Raw genomic sequence first — 12,719 nt, forward strand, 5'->3', positions numbered from 1 at the left:
AATAATGTAATTATTTTAATAATTTTAAAATATTAAATTTATTAGAATTTAGAATATATTTTGAATAAATTTGATGTTCTTAAAATAATGACCTTCAAATCTTATAATGAACTTATGATTTATGAATAAATGAACTTCTAAAATATTTAAAACAAGTAATTATTTTTTGCGTATGTGTTCTTCTGTCTAATTTCTTTCAAAAGTTTTCGAATTGGTTTTGTAATTTGCGTGATGCATTTGTATTTTAATTTGCGTGACGCAGTGATTTCTCAATGAAGTTCTCGACAGTAAAAAAAATTCGCATTAAGTATTACGTTTGAATTAATAGAGATAAGTTGTATGTAAAAACTAAGAAGGTAAGACTGCAGATTATCTGGACCTCCATCTCTTTACGAAAACGAGTCTGAATAGTCAACGCTTAGCGAGCTTTAGACAAGGTTTGATTCACTTATCCGGTTTTATCCTTCTTTGTTGTCGCATTGACGTAAATGGAACTATCTACTCACCCCTGCCGCTCCGCCACCACTACCGCTGCCTGGATCGCACGCCCCCGATGCCGATTTTTACGAACCTCGCCACTTCCTCGCCGTTCTCAACAGGCACTTTAACCCCCGCAATGTGTCGCTCTCATCACCTGCAATATAAAGAAATACATTCATATAAAAAGACATATAAACAAATAAATATTCGTCAGTAACACATTAACTGAGAAATAAATTTTACTCGTTTTGTTATCATTAAGAAAAATATTAAATATTATTATTATTATAAAGATGATATTATCCAAATATTCTTTATTAAAATAAAAAAATTATAGATTTTTCTATATTTGTGTGTGAAAGTAATACAAAAATTTGTTTGATAGCGATATAGAATCTGGCTCAAAAATTATTTCAATAAGAAGTATTTTAAAAAAATAATTAAGATAAAATGAGAAAATTTTCATTATAAAATTGTATTGTTAAATTATACAAGTATTGACCTTGTTAAACTGTTTCACATATATACAGCATTCTTTTTTACAGTATGTGGAAAGTATAAATTTTTAATTCCAGTGACTTTTTGTAAGAAATTACATACATTCTTAAATATTTTATCATTTTATATTATATATTAATTTATTATTATTAATGATACATATACATGTATAATTATATGTATCATTAATAATAGAATTATACGTATAATAGAATCTATAATTATGCGCATAATAAACATATAATTCTTAAGGATTGCGCATTATTAATTGTCGCATAGGGATGAATCATTATTCCATACATTTGCGCGGTCGCCTATTATTCTGTGGTTATGGTTATATCTTTGTACAATAACCATTAGCACACGTGTGGCCGCGTATCCATACATGTGTACGTACAGACGAATGAATCCTTTGGTAGATAGTTGAAATTCCGTATAGGCGAAACATGAATCGATTCGATTAGCAACATACGTGCTCAGATACAAGCCTGATTGATTCAATTTGGGTTCCGGCCTCCAGCAATGCTTAGACAGAGGTGCTCCGAAGATAGACTGATAATTATATCACGTTTGGAGGCTGTCACGTGACTTGGCAGAGGCAAAGATAAAGCAACATTAAATAATCCGGGACACGAGAAATTAAATATTTCTAACTCTTGGAGCATGTAACATGAGTTCCATAATTTAATCAACTGGTTCCAATTATTAATGTCTTTACTGTGCTATCACGGATGATTATAAGTACTGTGTCGTACTATCGCGCGTCATGTATTTTTACACTATATATCAAATTTATATTCTAGTCAGGTTCGATTTTGGATAAAATTGATTGCTGAAACATCGAAATTTCAATGCTATATATTTTAATAATCGAAAAATATTTTGATAATTCGATGTAATTATATGTGCGATAACGCTGATTGTACAGGTAAATTCAATGGAATTGTAAATTAGTGGGGATTGCATTTGATGCTGCAGTGCTTAACTTCAATGCAGAAAGTAGTCGCGATTTAATGCAAATTATATTACGATATATGCATACGATGTATTACGGTCACGGAATAATGGTGCGCACCGGCACCCCCCACGGATTATTTATCGTGCGTCAATACGCGAAGATTTTACTTCATTCGGAGCACGTTCATGTAATACTAACTCCGACGGGAATTACGACCATTCTGCTAATAAAACGGCTGTACTGCCGATATAGAGAACAGGTGCATATTAGACACTTCCATTCGGTGATTCCGCCGAGTCCGTATTGAACGAACGATGAAACGAATTTCTTTTTATCCGAAGTTATATTAATGGAGCAATTCTCAAAATGTTGGACTTAAAATATTACAGAGACTGAATTATTTAGGTATGTAATAAAACTATTTTAATAAAAAAAATTTAATTAAATAATAGATAAAACGAAGAGCATTAATTTAATGTATTTCTTTAATAAATAACGGAATCTCCGCTGAAGAAGCTGGAAAATTAATTTTTGCATTAAATGGATAAGTAATATAGTAGTGCTGCACAGTAATCTGCGGGCGAATGCCGCGATAAAGTTACATCGTAAGCTTACAGAGCTCTTATTTATGATCACCGTCGGTTACTAATGCTGCAACATCAATCAGATGTTGTTATTCATTCAGTGCTGAGCCAGATGGAAGATTAGACGCTTGCACTTCCTTTAAGGATTCATACAATAGCAAGTGGAAGTTAAATTCTTTAACGCGTGTCATCGCAATTATTATCGATTAATGATGTTCTCGCTGAACGTTGTTATTCACACATTATAATTTATGCGTAATATACATATATAGTCATTTACAAAACTTCTATACAACATGATTTTTAATATCGCTTTATAAATAGCTAATTATATCTCATGCGAGCGTTATAATTTTGCTCTTTTTGAATATCGCAAAGCGTTATAATGTTGGAATCATATATTTTTGTATCACAAAAACAATAATTCGTGAGATATTGCACGAGATAAATGTCGCAAATATTTTCTGTCAGGTTAAAGCGCGTTCAGAATTGACTTTTCGAACAGACATTGGTTACCTTACTATCTCCGACTTTATAGCCGATATTATTTCCAGAATAAAGTCACGTTTTATTACCTCGCGTCAAACTATCCTAACTCAGATGGCGGTGGGTTAGAGATTTCTACTTCATGACTGAGATTGGACCAATGAAGATCGCGATTCCGAGTTAGATTTAATCGTCGGCAATTTTATCAGGGATATGAAGAATTTGCAGATTTATCCTTAATTTTTAATTGTCCTATTTCAACTTTTTTTTTTATAGGTGTTGACGTGCTTCGGTTATTAATCCTAAATTTCTATCGCTACTACTAAATACGCTATATTTCAATCGATACATAAATTTATACGTATAAGGAAATAGGCTATTTTTAATTAATGTAACACAAGTTTTTTATATATTTCATACTTTTAATGACAAAATATTTATAATCTAGGTTTTTGTAAACACAAATAATAATTGAAATTAATTATTAAAAGGAAAAAATAAGCATAAATTCAATCTTGAAATGATATCAAATATGTAGTCTAGTTTTGTGTGTGGTGTGTGTGTATCTTCTCATACATGCAAGCGAAATATATAATCTTGTGTATATAAAATAAAACTGCTTAAAAATTAAAATCACTTATCATGCTCTCTGTTAGAATATTGATCATCAGAAGGTTCAAACTGATATATAATGGACAAAATATTTAAAAACTTATCCTAGCTTTTAGCATGGCAGATAGAATTTCCACTGAAAACATAGCTTAACGAGCTCAATGACCTCGCTCACTGGTATGTAAAATTTACGCATCAAGCATTCTAGGATTAACAACTAGTACCATATATTTTATTGATCGGACAATAAGTCGAATAGAACAACTTGCTACGTGCGAGGGAATATTTATTGTCTTTCTCATAAATATGGATTTAAGCAGCTCGGAACAACCGCGATCGATTTAATAGCGCGGAATGACGAGTGACCTTTAAACTAGATTCCGCGATTGTACACTGGCTTGCAAGATGAAGTCATTTCGCAGTCAGAACTATTTTCAAGACGAGTATTCGAGCCAGCATGTAGATGGCGAGCGTACCTATATCTCGCGTAATCGTCACCTTAAAGAGAGGAATGTCGGAGTGAATGGTACGACCAGTTCTGATAGAAGGTGTTGGATTGCACTATTTGAACAATGGCACATGTCGTCCACGCAATTGCGATTCACTAAAGGGGCTGCGACACAGGCTGTCATAACTCGTCTTCATGTTTCTGGATTATTAGGACCGAGCCGATGGGACTGACCAATTCCTCTCTCTTCCTCTCTCTCTCTCTCTCTCTCTCTCTCTCTCTCTCTCTGTCCCGCGTTATCCTTTTCCCGCACAGGAAGCGATCTACTGTTCACAAAGCCCTCCATATAATACCCATATTTGCTGGTGCTGTAAATCGAACCGACCGTGAGAGTTCATACATCGGATGTGTTGACAGCTTAAATTTCAACGTAAAGTAAACATAAGAAAATGGCTTCACGACATCGCGTCTGCTTCGGAAAAATATTTTCACAACGTGAGTTTTTATACTTTTACAACAGAGTTCATCACTCTATATATGCGCTGTTCCGAATATTCCCGAGTCTTGGAAGTAATTCTGACTGTGCGAAATGATTCTGTTTTGTAAGCCACGCGCCGGTAGAGTCTAGTCGTAGAATCTAATCAGAAAGATTACTCGTCATTCCGTACTATTAAATTTATTGTTCGTCCGAGTTTCTGACGAATCATGAAATGCGATACTGACATCGATCTTATTTACGAATTATCTCGTCACTTTCGAACATCGTTTACGGTAAATAATACGTGAGATTGATATCGACAGGATCGATTTGCTCGACAAGCGAGTTTCTTTTTGCCCGCAACGCAATCTGCCTTTGTGTTTCAAGGCTGGAGCACAGACCTTTGCATAATACATAAAGCATAAAAAAATTAACCAATCAAAGTCTTTTACTTCATGGAAAGGAAGGAATTTAAATGGTTCATTTTCTTATGCGTTATGCAAGACTCTGTGCTTCCGTCCTTAATGCAATTCATTACACTATTTCATCCGAATGCGCTGTCATTTCCGAATAAAACGAAACAGTCGGCTAATTGGCTCGCGCAGGGTTATACGTCCCATGTGATTTCATTCATTATCGGTGTCTCGGTTGACGCAACCGGAAGCGAGGAAAGTATTGATGCGCACTGGTGTGTGTATCGCGCGATTTTTCGGTCCCGTTTTGTATGTCCGTTGTCGACCGCGTTTCAACGTCGACATTTCGTTGCATTTCGCGATACTGCATACACATTTTCCGAGGTCAATACGCGGGACAAACGCGAGTGAATTACTCGTACGCGTATGCTAAATTGCCGAAAGTTTTCGGCCAATTTCACTGACGCGCACGAACTTCCGTCTGTACAGCTAGAACAACTATGCTTGCACCCGGAAGTTCGACTGTAGATCTTTGTTGTTTGTTCCGTACGTATGTAGTGCGTATATGCCTGTAATACAATCATGGATATATGCAGATTCGCTTTACATTTAATTCATTCGATGCGAAATTGCAAGGAATTCGCTTTAAAAGTGCATAGCTCTCTTGAGATTAAATATCACATAAAACAACATGGAAACGTAGGAAAAAACTTAATAAATTAATCAATAATATCACATATTCATCGATGATATAAAGATAATAGATGGCATAAAAACTCTTCTCTTTTCTCTCTCTCTCTCTCTCTCTCTCTCTCTTTCTCTCGTCATGCGTTTAAAATGATAAAAATAGTTTCAACCGTGTGAATCGCGTTTGAAAAATTGTTACGCCGGATGTTCATGGCCAATTTCGTTGTGTGGCCGTTGAGCTGAACAATTTAATTTTGACGACAGTCTAAACGGATCCGATCAATTGCGAAATTCCTATGTTAATACTTTTATTTCCCTAAAATACATTTGGAACGAACGTTTAAATTAAAGTGAAATAAAAATACACCGACTTTACATCTCGCGGCTACACCTCTGGCTCGTGTAACAATTAAATTGATTATCATCTGCGTTAACTTTCGAAGAGAGTTTGTCATATACCGTGACAAACGACTGTGCTCTTTAAAAAGTTCCTTTACACGGTTGTCCAACTTCTGCGGATTGTCGTCTTTTGACGGGGGAAACGTATAACTTTCTAAATTGGTTTGGACCAACTTGGCCAACTCATTGACCATTTTTGCGACTTCTCGCCATTGGCTACTCTCGCATTGCGTTTCAGAATCGCGACTTTTCTTCTTTTTTTTTTTTGATTTTATTAATTTGGATAACTTTAATAGCAATCACGGAAACGTAATTTTTCCTAACGACCTATATGATCGATGACAGATTAGTTCCGCTCAAAAGCACGATTTACCGAATGCATTGAGTATTTAATGAGCCGATGGTACGCATTCTGACATAGATAATTTCGCAAACGTTTGATAAATCTATATCGGTGTAATCAGCAACGGTACATTCCACAAACTTCTCGAAGATCTTCTTGGTTCCAACATATATCCGCTGCAAGGCATTTAGAAATGATCTTGTGTACGTATATGTATGTATATTTGGTACGGCCTGGAGGCTGTTCGGTTATACTACGGTATGTCTATCCGTCGCGGAATCTATTTGAACGTCCTCCTACACCGATGATGAGGATGTTAATTATTACTGCCAAGGTTTGCCCCGAGCGAGAAGATCTTCGTCGATGCTAGAATCTTGGGATGAAAACGGAAATCCGAAGTCACTCGGTGGTATTAAAAAGTGTCTACATATAATTAAATAATACAATTTTCCAACTGACAAGATCAATTTTGAAAAAATTCATTTCGCGAAATTTTGAACTAATGCTTGATGACAGTTTCATAAACGAATTTTACGATTCACTAGAATAATATATACGCTGCATTCATAATTATATCCACGTGTGTTGGAAATTGTAATTTTTAGAGACAGCCATCAGGTCTTATTAATGAAAACGAATGTAATGTGATTTAATACATATTTTAATGTATATTTAATACAGTTAGAAAATATGTATTAAATTTGACATATTTCACGTATCCCAAAAGTTCCATTCAAGTTTTTGTATTAATTTAAGGGTTGTAGACAGGATGAAATTTTGAAAAAAAATTTTTTAATTTTTTAATATTTTGAAAGATATCGAGAATATATGAGTTTTAAAGAGATATGGATTTCGGAAAATTGACGGAGATATAGCAGTTTTTATACGACGATACGTAGCAATTTTTGTACGCACGAAAGTCGCTTAAGCGCTAGAACTGCTTCTGGCGTCGACGAAGAAATGTTTTTAGATACGGAAGAGCTATTATATGGTCCAGAGATTGCCGAATAAGAGTAACTTTAATTTAAATTTGTGTAATATAGTAAGCTGAAAGTAAAATTTCAAACAAATTTTTTCTCAAAATCATTTTTTTCAACATGGTTGACAGCAAATAAAAAGATCTACTCGACCTATTGACTCGGTATAGATTGAATTTTATTCAGAAAACTTATCTATTGTTATCGGACATGGCTATTTTTTAATTAATAAAAATTTTACAATTTTATTCAACTTTTTTGTAACAAAAAAAGGCCAAAAAAATTCATATGTCCTTCATTTTATTACGTTTTGCGACTTTGTAAGCTGCAACTATTATATTATATTTTTTATTATATCATAATTTTTTAGTTTTTCAAACAGCGCATATAGTCGATTCATTGTCAACGAGGAAAAAGTAATTGTTCAAAGTTACTCTTTGTACAGCAGCCTTAATTCTAGTGACCGAGACAAAAAAATTTTTTTACATACTGACAGGATAAAAATATCATAAAACAAAATTACCTGATTTTATTATATATTTAAAAAAAAATCCTAAAGAACTTCTGGTTTTTCAGGCCTTCATCCTGAGATGAAGGCGTCTATAATCTTTAAGATAAATATATAATACAAAATGTTTGTGTTAATTTAACATAAGATAAATATATTAGAAAGTAACACAAAATATTATATAAAAAAATATTACATAAAAAATAATGGCACATTTTGGAAGCAAATTGTAAAATTAATGATATGTTAACACATTTTATTCATTCATCTTAGAATTTACGTTTTAAAACATTATTTTTATATTATTTGTTCACTTATTCATAAAATGTGTTATTTTAAGAAATCTTGAATATCTAATTTAACACAAAATCTATAATCAAAATAATGACATTATATTAAATTAATGCTCGAATATGTTAAAAATTCAATACGAAATTTTAACAAGAACTGAATGGACTATTTCAGATACAAATACAAAATATTTTTACTATATGTTCAACATGAAAAATATAATATCATATATTGTTAACCAGCATTGCGAATGAACATAGCAGACAGCTTTACACAGTTTGCGCATGAATCGGCTATCTCGAAAGAGATCTCGAATGAAAAAATAATCGATTCCCGAGAATTCCGCCGAGGGAAAGGCGCTTAATCTCGTGAACTGTAATCCAAGCTTGCAGTGCGCTGTCAGAGCACAATGTACGTAAATCGTTCACCTCAATTGGAAATCGATGGCACGGTTTCAGGAATTCTGTTACAAGAGTTCTGTTCACGGCTTCAAGTGGTCCAAGGTTAAACAATAGTTGATAGAATAACGCGATAGTTAGTGAATATGACAATCGACATACGCACATCTCGTATTATTGTTTTGAAATTCGTTGAGTTTCAAGATTTGATTTACGTCCCTACCGAAATAAACCAATCATATGTGGCGTCATTTTTGTATCTCAATATTCTAGCATTATTTCATCTCGCCTTCTATTTATCGTCTATCGACCTAGCAGCAAAATTTACCAGACCCACTGCAGTAAAATATATCTCTTATTTCCGTTATCCTATGCTTTCAACTAGACTTTTCTATCACCTTTTGGAGAAACCCTTGGGGAATCGTCAACTGTATCACGGTTAAGAATTGACATTCTCGAGCATAAAACTTCGAGTATCTTTTAGGATGTGTAGACGACGCGAAATATAAGGATTTGAGAAGTAAAAGATTATATAAAGAGAATAAGGGGTTAGTCAGGGATTAGCACTGACAATGATACAGGTCTAAAACAGGGACTCGCTGATGATAATATCGAAAATGAGATAGAATAATACATAATATTTGATAATAAACGAAAGAAGATAAGTAAAATAGGAAAGTCATATAACATGCACGAGGAGAAGTGAGCGGGTAATAAAAATGCTGATATATGAAAGGAGATATGTATATATATATATATAAAAGAGAAGATAAAAGGAAGCGAAAAATAAAAGCAAAGGAAGGCATAAAAGTCTATCGTATGCAGAAAAATAAAGGAGAAGTGCCAAACATGTGCCTGGTAACGAACACAAAGGCGTTAACGAGAAACAATAAAAGTGTTGAAAAACGGCAAGAAAAATATCATGGAGAAAACGGCGAAAGTAGTAAAATAGTAACTTAGAGAACTAAGTTAAGAAAAGATATTCGAGCTTAGAGAAGGCATTCGAGTTTCTTGGAGAGGCACAAAGAATAGATAAGCAGTATGTGGTGAAGGAGAGTAGGGTGCAGGAGGGGGGGGGGGAGGAGTAAAAGTAAAATGAAGAGGAAATGTATAAAAGTGAAACAACGAGTACGCGTGCTGAGCCAAGATAGTAAAGCAGAGGGAACAGAAAGTGGAAGTGCTTTCAGATAGCGGATGTAGAAGGAAGCAGGACGTCGGTTAGGTAGCGAGCAAGAGGCAAGAGAATGAAAAGATGGGGAACGCAATAGAAAGTGGAGGAGGAGGAATTCGCTTTATGCAAATGAACGTCCGAAATATCCTCAATGCAACTTTCTGTATAAGCATTAAGACCGTGCCATCTCAGAAAGACCCTGCAGCTTTGCGGTCCACGCTGCCATCTGTCTTTTATTCTCTTTTAAACGCACCTAAATCAAAAACTAGTGAGATTCTTTCTTTATCTTCCTCGTCGCGACGTTTAAAGATATATTTAAGAAAAGATTCGCGTCGTGTTTTTTAACATTTCTATGATGTTAGAAACTCGAAAGAAAAAAAAATTATTATTTAAAAAAAACATAGCTACGGTTTTTATAAAATGTTTTTAGATACATTTATTTACAGAAAGAATGATTTTACTGGAATCTATAAAAATTTAGCTAAATACAGATCTGAGAATAATTTTGTTAGACTATCAAAAAAAATAATTATATAGCTCAAATTAATTGCTAGAATGTCAAAACTTTTTGCAGCATTGCTCATCATGCTTGAATTATACTACGTAATTATTTTCAAATTTAGATCAAATTAAATTTTTAGATACTTCAGCAAACTAATTCTTTCTCTGCAGGCAACTTTCACTACAACAATAATGCGATAATAAAACGATAATAAAATAAATTAGGACTTAGGCATCCTCCTATCTCCTAGAAAAGCGAATAACAAGTTGAAAGCGAATATCAAGAAATAATACAAGGTTGTTGACCGCGTGCAAACAAGGTGCGACATGTTCTATGCAAATTCTAGCTCGTTGGCTGGAATTGACGTAGGAAGACGTCGATAACTCTCGGCAAGTCAAATCGACGTGCCTTAGTTGAGGTGCTTAACTCAATTGTAGTTAACGGGCAAGTTTATCCAGACGTTGTCACAATAGTTGGGAACTACGCGATTTCATTGCGCGCTTACGAAATGAGAAATGTAAACTGGAGAATAGTTTCTATTTAAATAGTAAGAAAGTTCTTCATAGTTATAGAAAAGAATCTTACTGTTAGTATATGCACGCACATCGCGTCATGCATGAAATTCGTTTAATTTAGCAACACGGTACGCTCTACAGAGTAGATTTTCCAGTATCGTACAGGCACATATCACATCACATTTCATACAAACATTGTAATCGAAGTATTCTCCTTGATAAGCACTTTTATTTGGTCAAATAGCTTGATGATATTTCAAAGCATTATATTTTTATTTACATTTATTATATACTACGTTGCTTCTCTATGTGCTGTTACATTATGCTTTGCATCTGTTTGATTAAACACAGGCGATTGTATTTTATTGGGCTTTAAAGTGTTTTTGCTTTCCAATTTTCACATGCACAATCGTATTTTATTGCACTCCAAAATTTGAAGCGTTTCCATTTTCCGACCAATATATGCGTCAATCCTATTACATTACATAAAAAAATTTGCAACAACTGAATTGTGTGTACAAAAAATAATCTAGAATTGAAACGAAATGAAAGAGCACTCTTGCGAAACTATTTATAAATAAAGTTTCACAACGGACGCTATATTTAGCGAATGTCGTTTTGTAATTCTATATCACTCCTCGTGTTTTTCGGGATGAATATTTTTTCTGCATGGAAGGAAGAGAGAGAGAGGTGAAATTCTCTTTCCCTTCTCCGGTGAAAGAGTGATTTTTTCAAAGCTCAGACGAGGAAAGTTTCGCGAATCTCAGGAGATTACATAGTTATATGGACGGAGAAACCGGAGGCATGAAAGCGCTGTGATACATGCGACGATCGTCACTTTTTCGATCGCGGAACGCAACATGTATCGCGAAAAAAAGTTCTCGAGTCTTTAGTCGCACGATAGTGCATGGCTCTACTTACGAAGGAGGCAAAAAATGGTCGAAAGGTATATATATATATATATATATATATATAGAGAGAGAGAGAGAGAGAGAGAGAGAGAGAGAGAGAGAGAGAAAAAAAAAAGAGAGAGAGAGAGAGAGAGAGAGAGAGAGAGAGATGCGATTTTCGCGTAAAGCTGACGCTGTGGCGGTGCACGGCGTGCGGCAGGAGGAAACCGAGGAAATAAAAGTGCACCCTGTTTTCACATGTATACGTACATATGTACATCCGTCGCGTGATATGGACGCCTCGCATGCGCCGAACGCGGCATCGCAACGCGGAATTTCATATCACTCCAGCGAAATACGCTTGCTCGCCTTTATTATCGCGCGGAATGGTCTTTCGCTATGCGCGCGATGGTCGGATCTATTTCTGTAATATCTTCCTGTAAAAGAATGAGAAGGAATTTGAGTAGAGTTCCATCTCTAATGTATTTCACACACATATCCACGGATAAATATATATTTCATTATCTATCTAAAATAATGACATTTTTCAGCTGATATGTGATAAGATTTTCTAAAGACAATTATTAATTCGATTTCAAATGGATTTAATAAAGTACTAACAATTTGACACGATAAATACTTTTAAACGAAAATTTTTGGAATAACTTTTAATTCATTTGTTCGCTATTTCACGTAAATGGCAATATACTAACGATAATATTTCATTTATAATAAATCGCCTACAATTATTTTATGGCATTGACGAAAAATCCATAAATAAAAGCTTGTTAATTAAATATGCATTCAATCATGCATATAATCTTTAATTGTTTAATCAATAAAAAGCATCTATAAAATTATTGACAGCTGTAAGCTCATAAATTAAATCGTATTATTTATTTTCAAATAATTTATTTTCAACTAATTCTTGATTATTTAATGGCTTGAATATAATGAATTTCGTATTGTAATTATGAATTTAACATAACAAACATAACAGTACCGAATTCGTGCATATGTTTCAGTTCGTTTTGCGAGGAAAGAACAAAAAAAATACATGTAACAGCCGCAAAGTTTTGCG

General features: G+C 34.1%; 1 protein-coding gene across 8 annotated transcripts in view; it reads right to left on the reverse strand.

Moving 5' to 3' along the window:
* LOC108693886 (protein turtle) overlaps window positions 1-12,719 on the reverse strand; it is a 131,142-nt gene that overhangs the window by 65,075 nt on the left and 53,348 nt on the right. For all 8 annotated transcript variants that reach the window (XM_018203067.1, XM_018203072.1, XM_018203071.1 and 5 more), the window contains exon 3: window positions 507-634. The gene's annotated coding sequence lies outside the window, so the exon portion shown is untranslated. The remainder of the gene's footprint in view (window positions 1-506; window positions 635-12,719) is intronic.

Source organism: Atta colombica, unplaced genomic scaffold (assembly GCF_001594045.1).
Source record: "Atta colombica isolate Treedump-2 unplaced genomic scaffold, Acol1.0 scaffold110, whole genome shotgun sequence".
Taxonomy (NCBI): domain Eukaryota; kingdom Metazoa; phylum Arthropoda; class Insecta; order Hymenoptera; family Formicidae; genus Atta; species Atta colombica.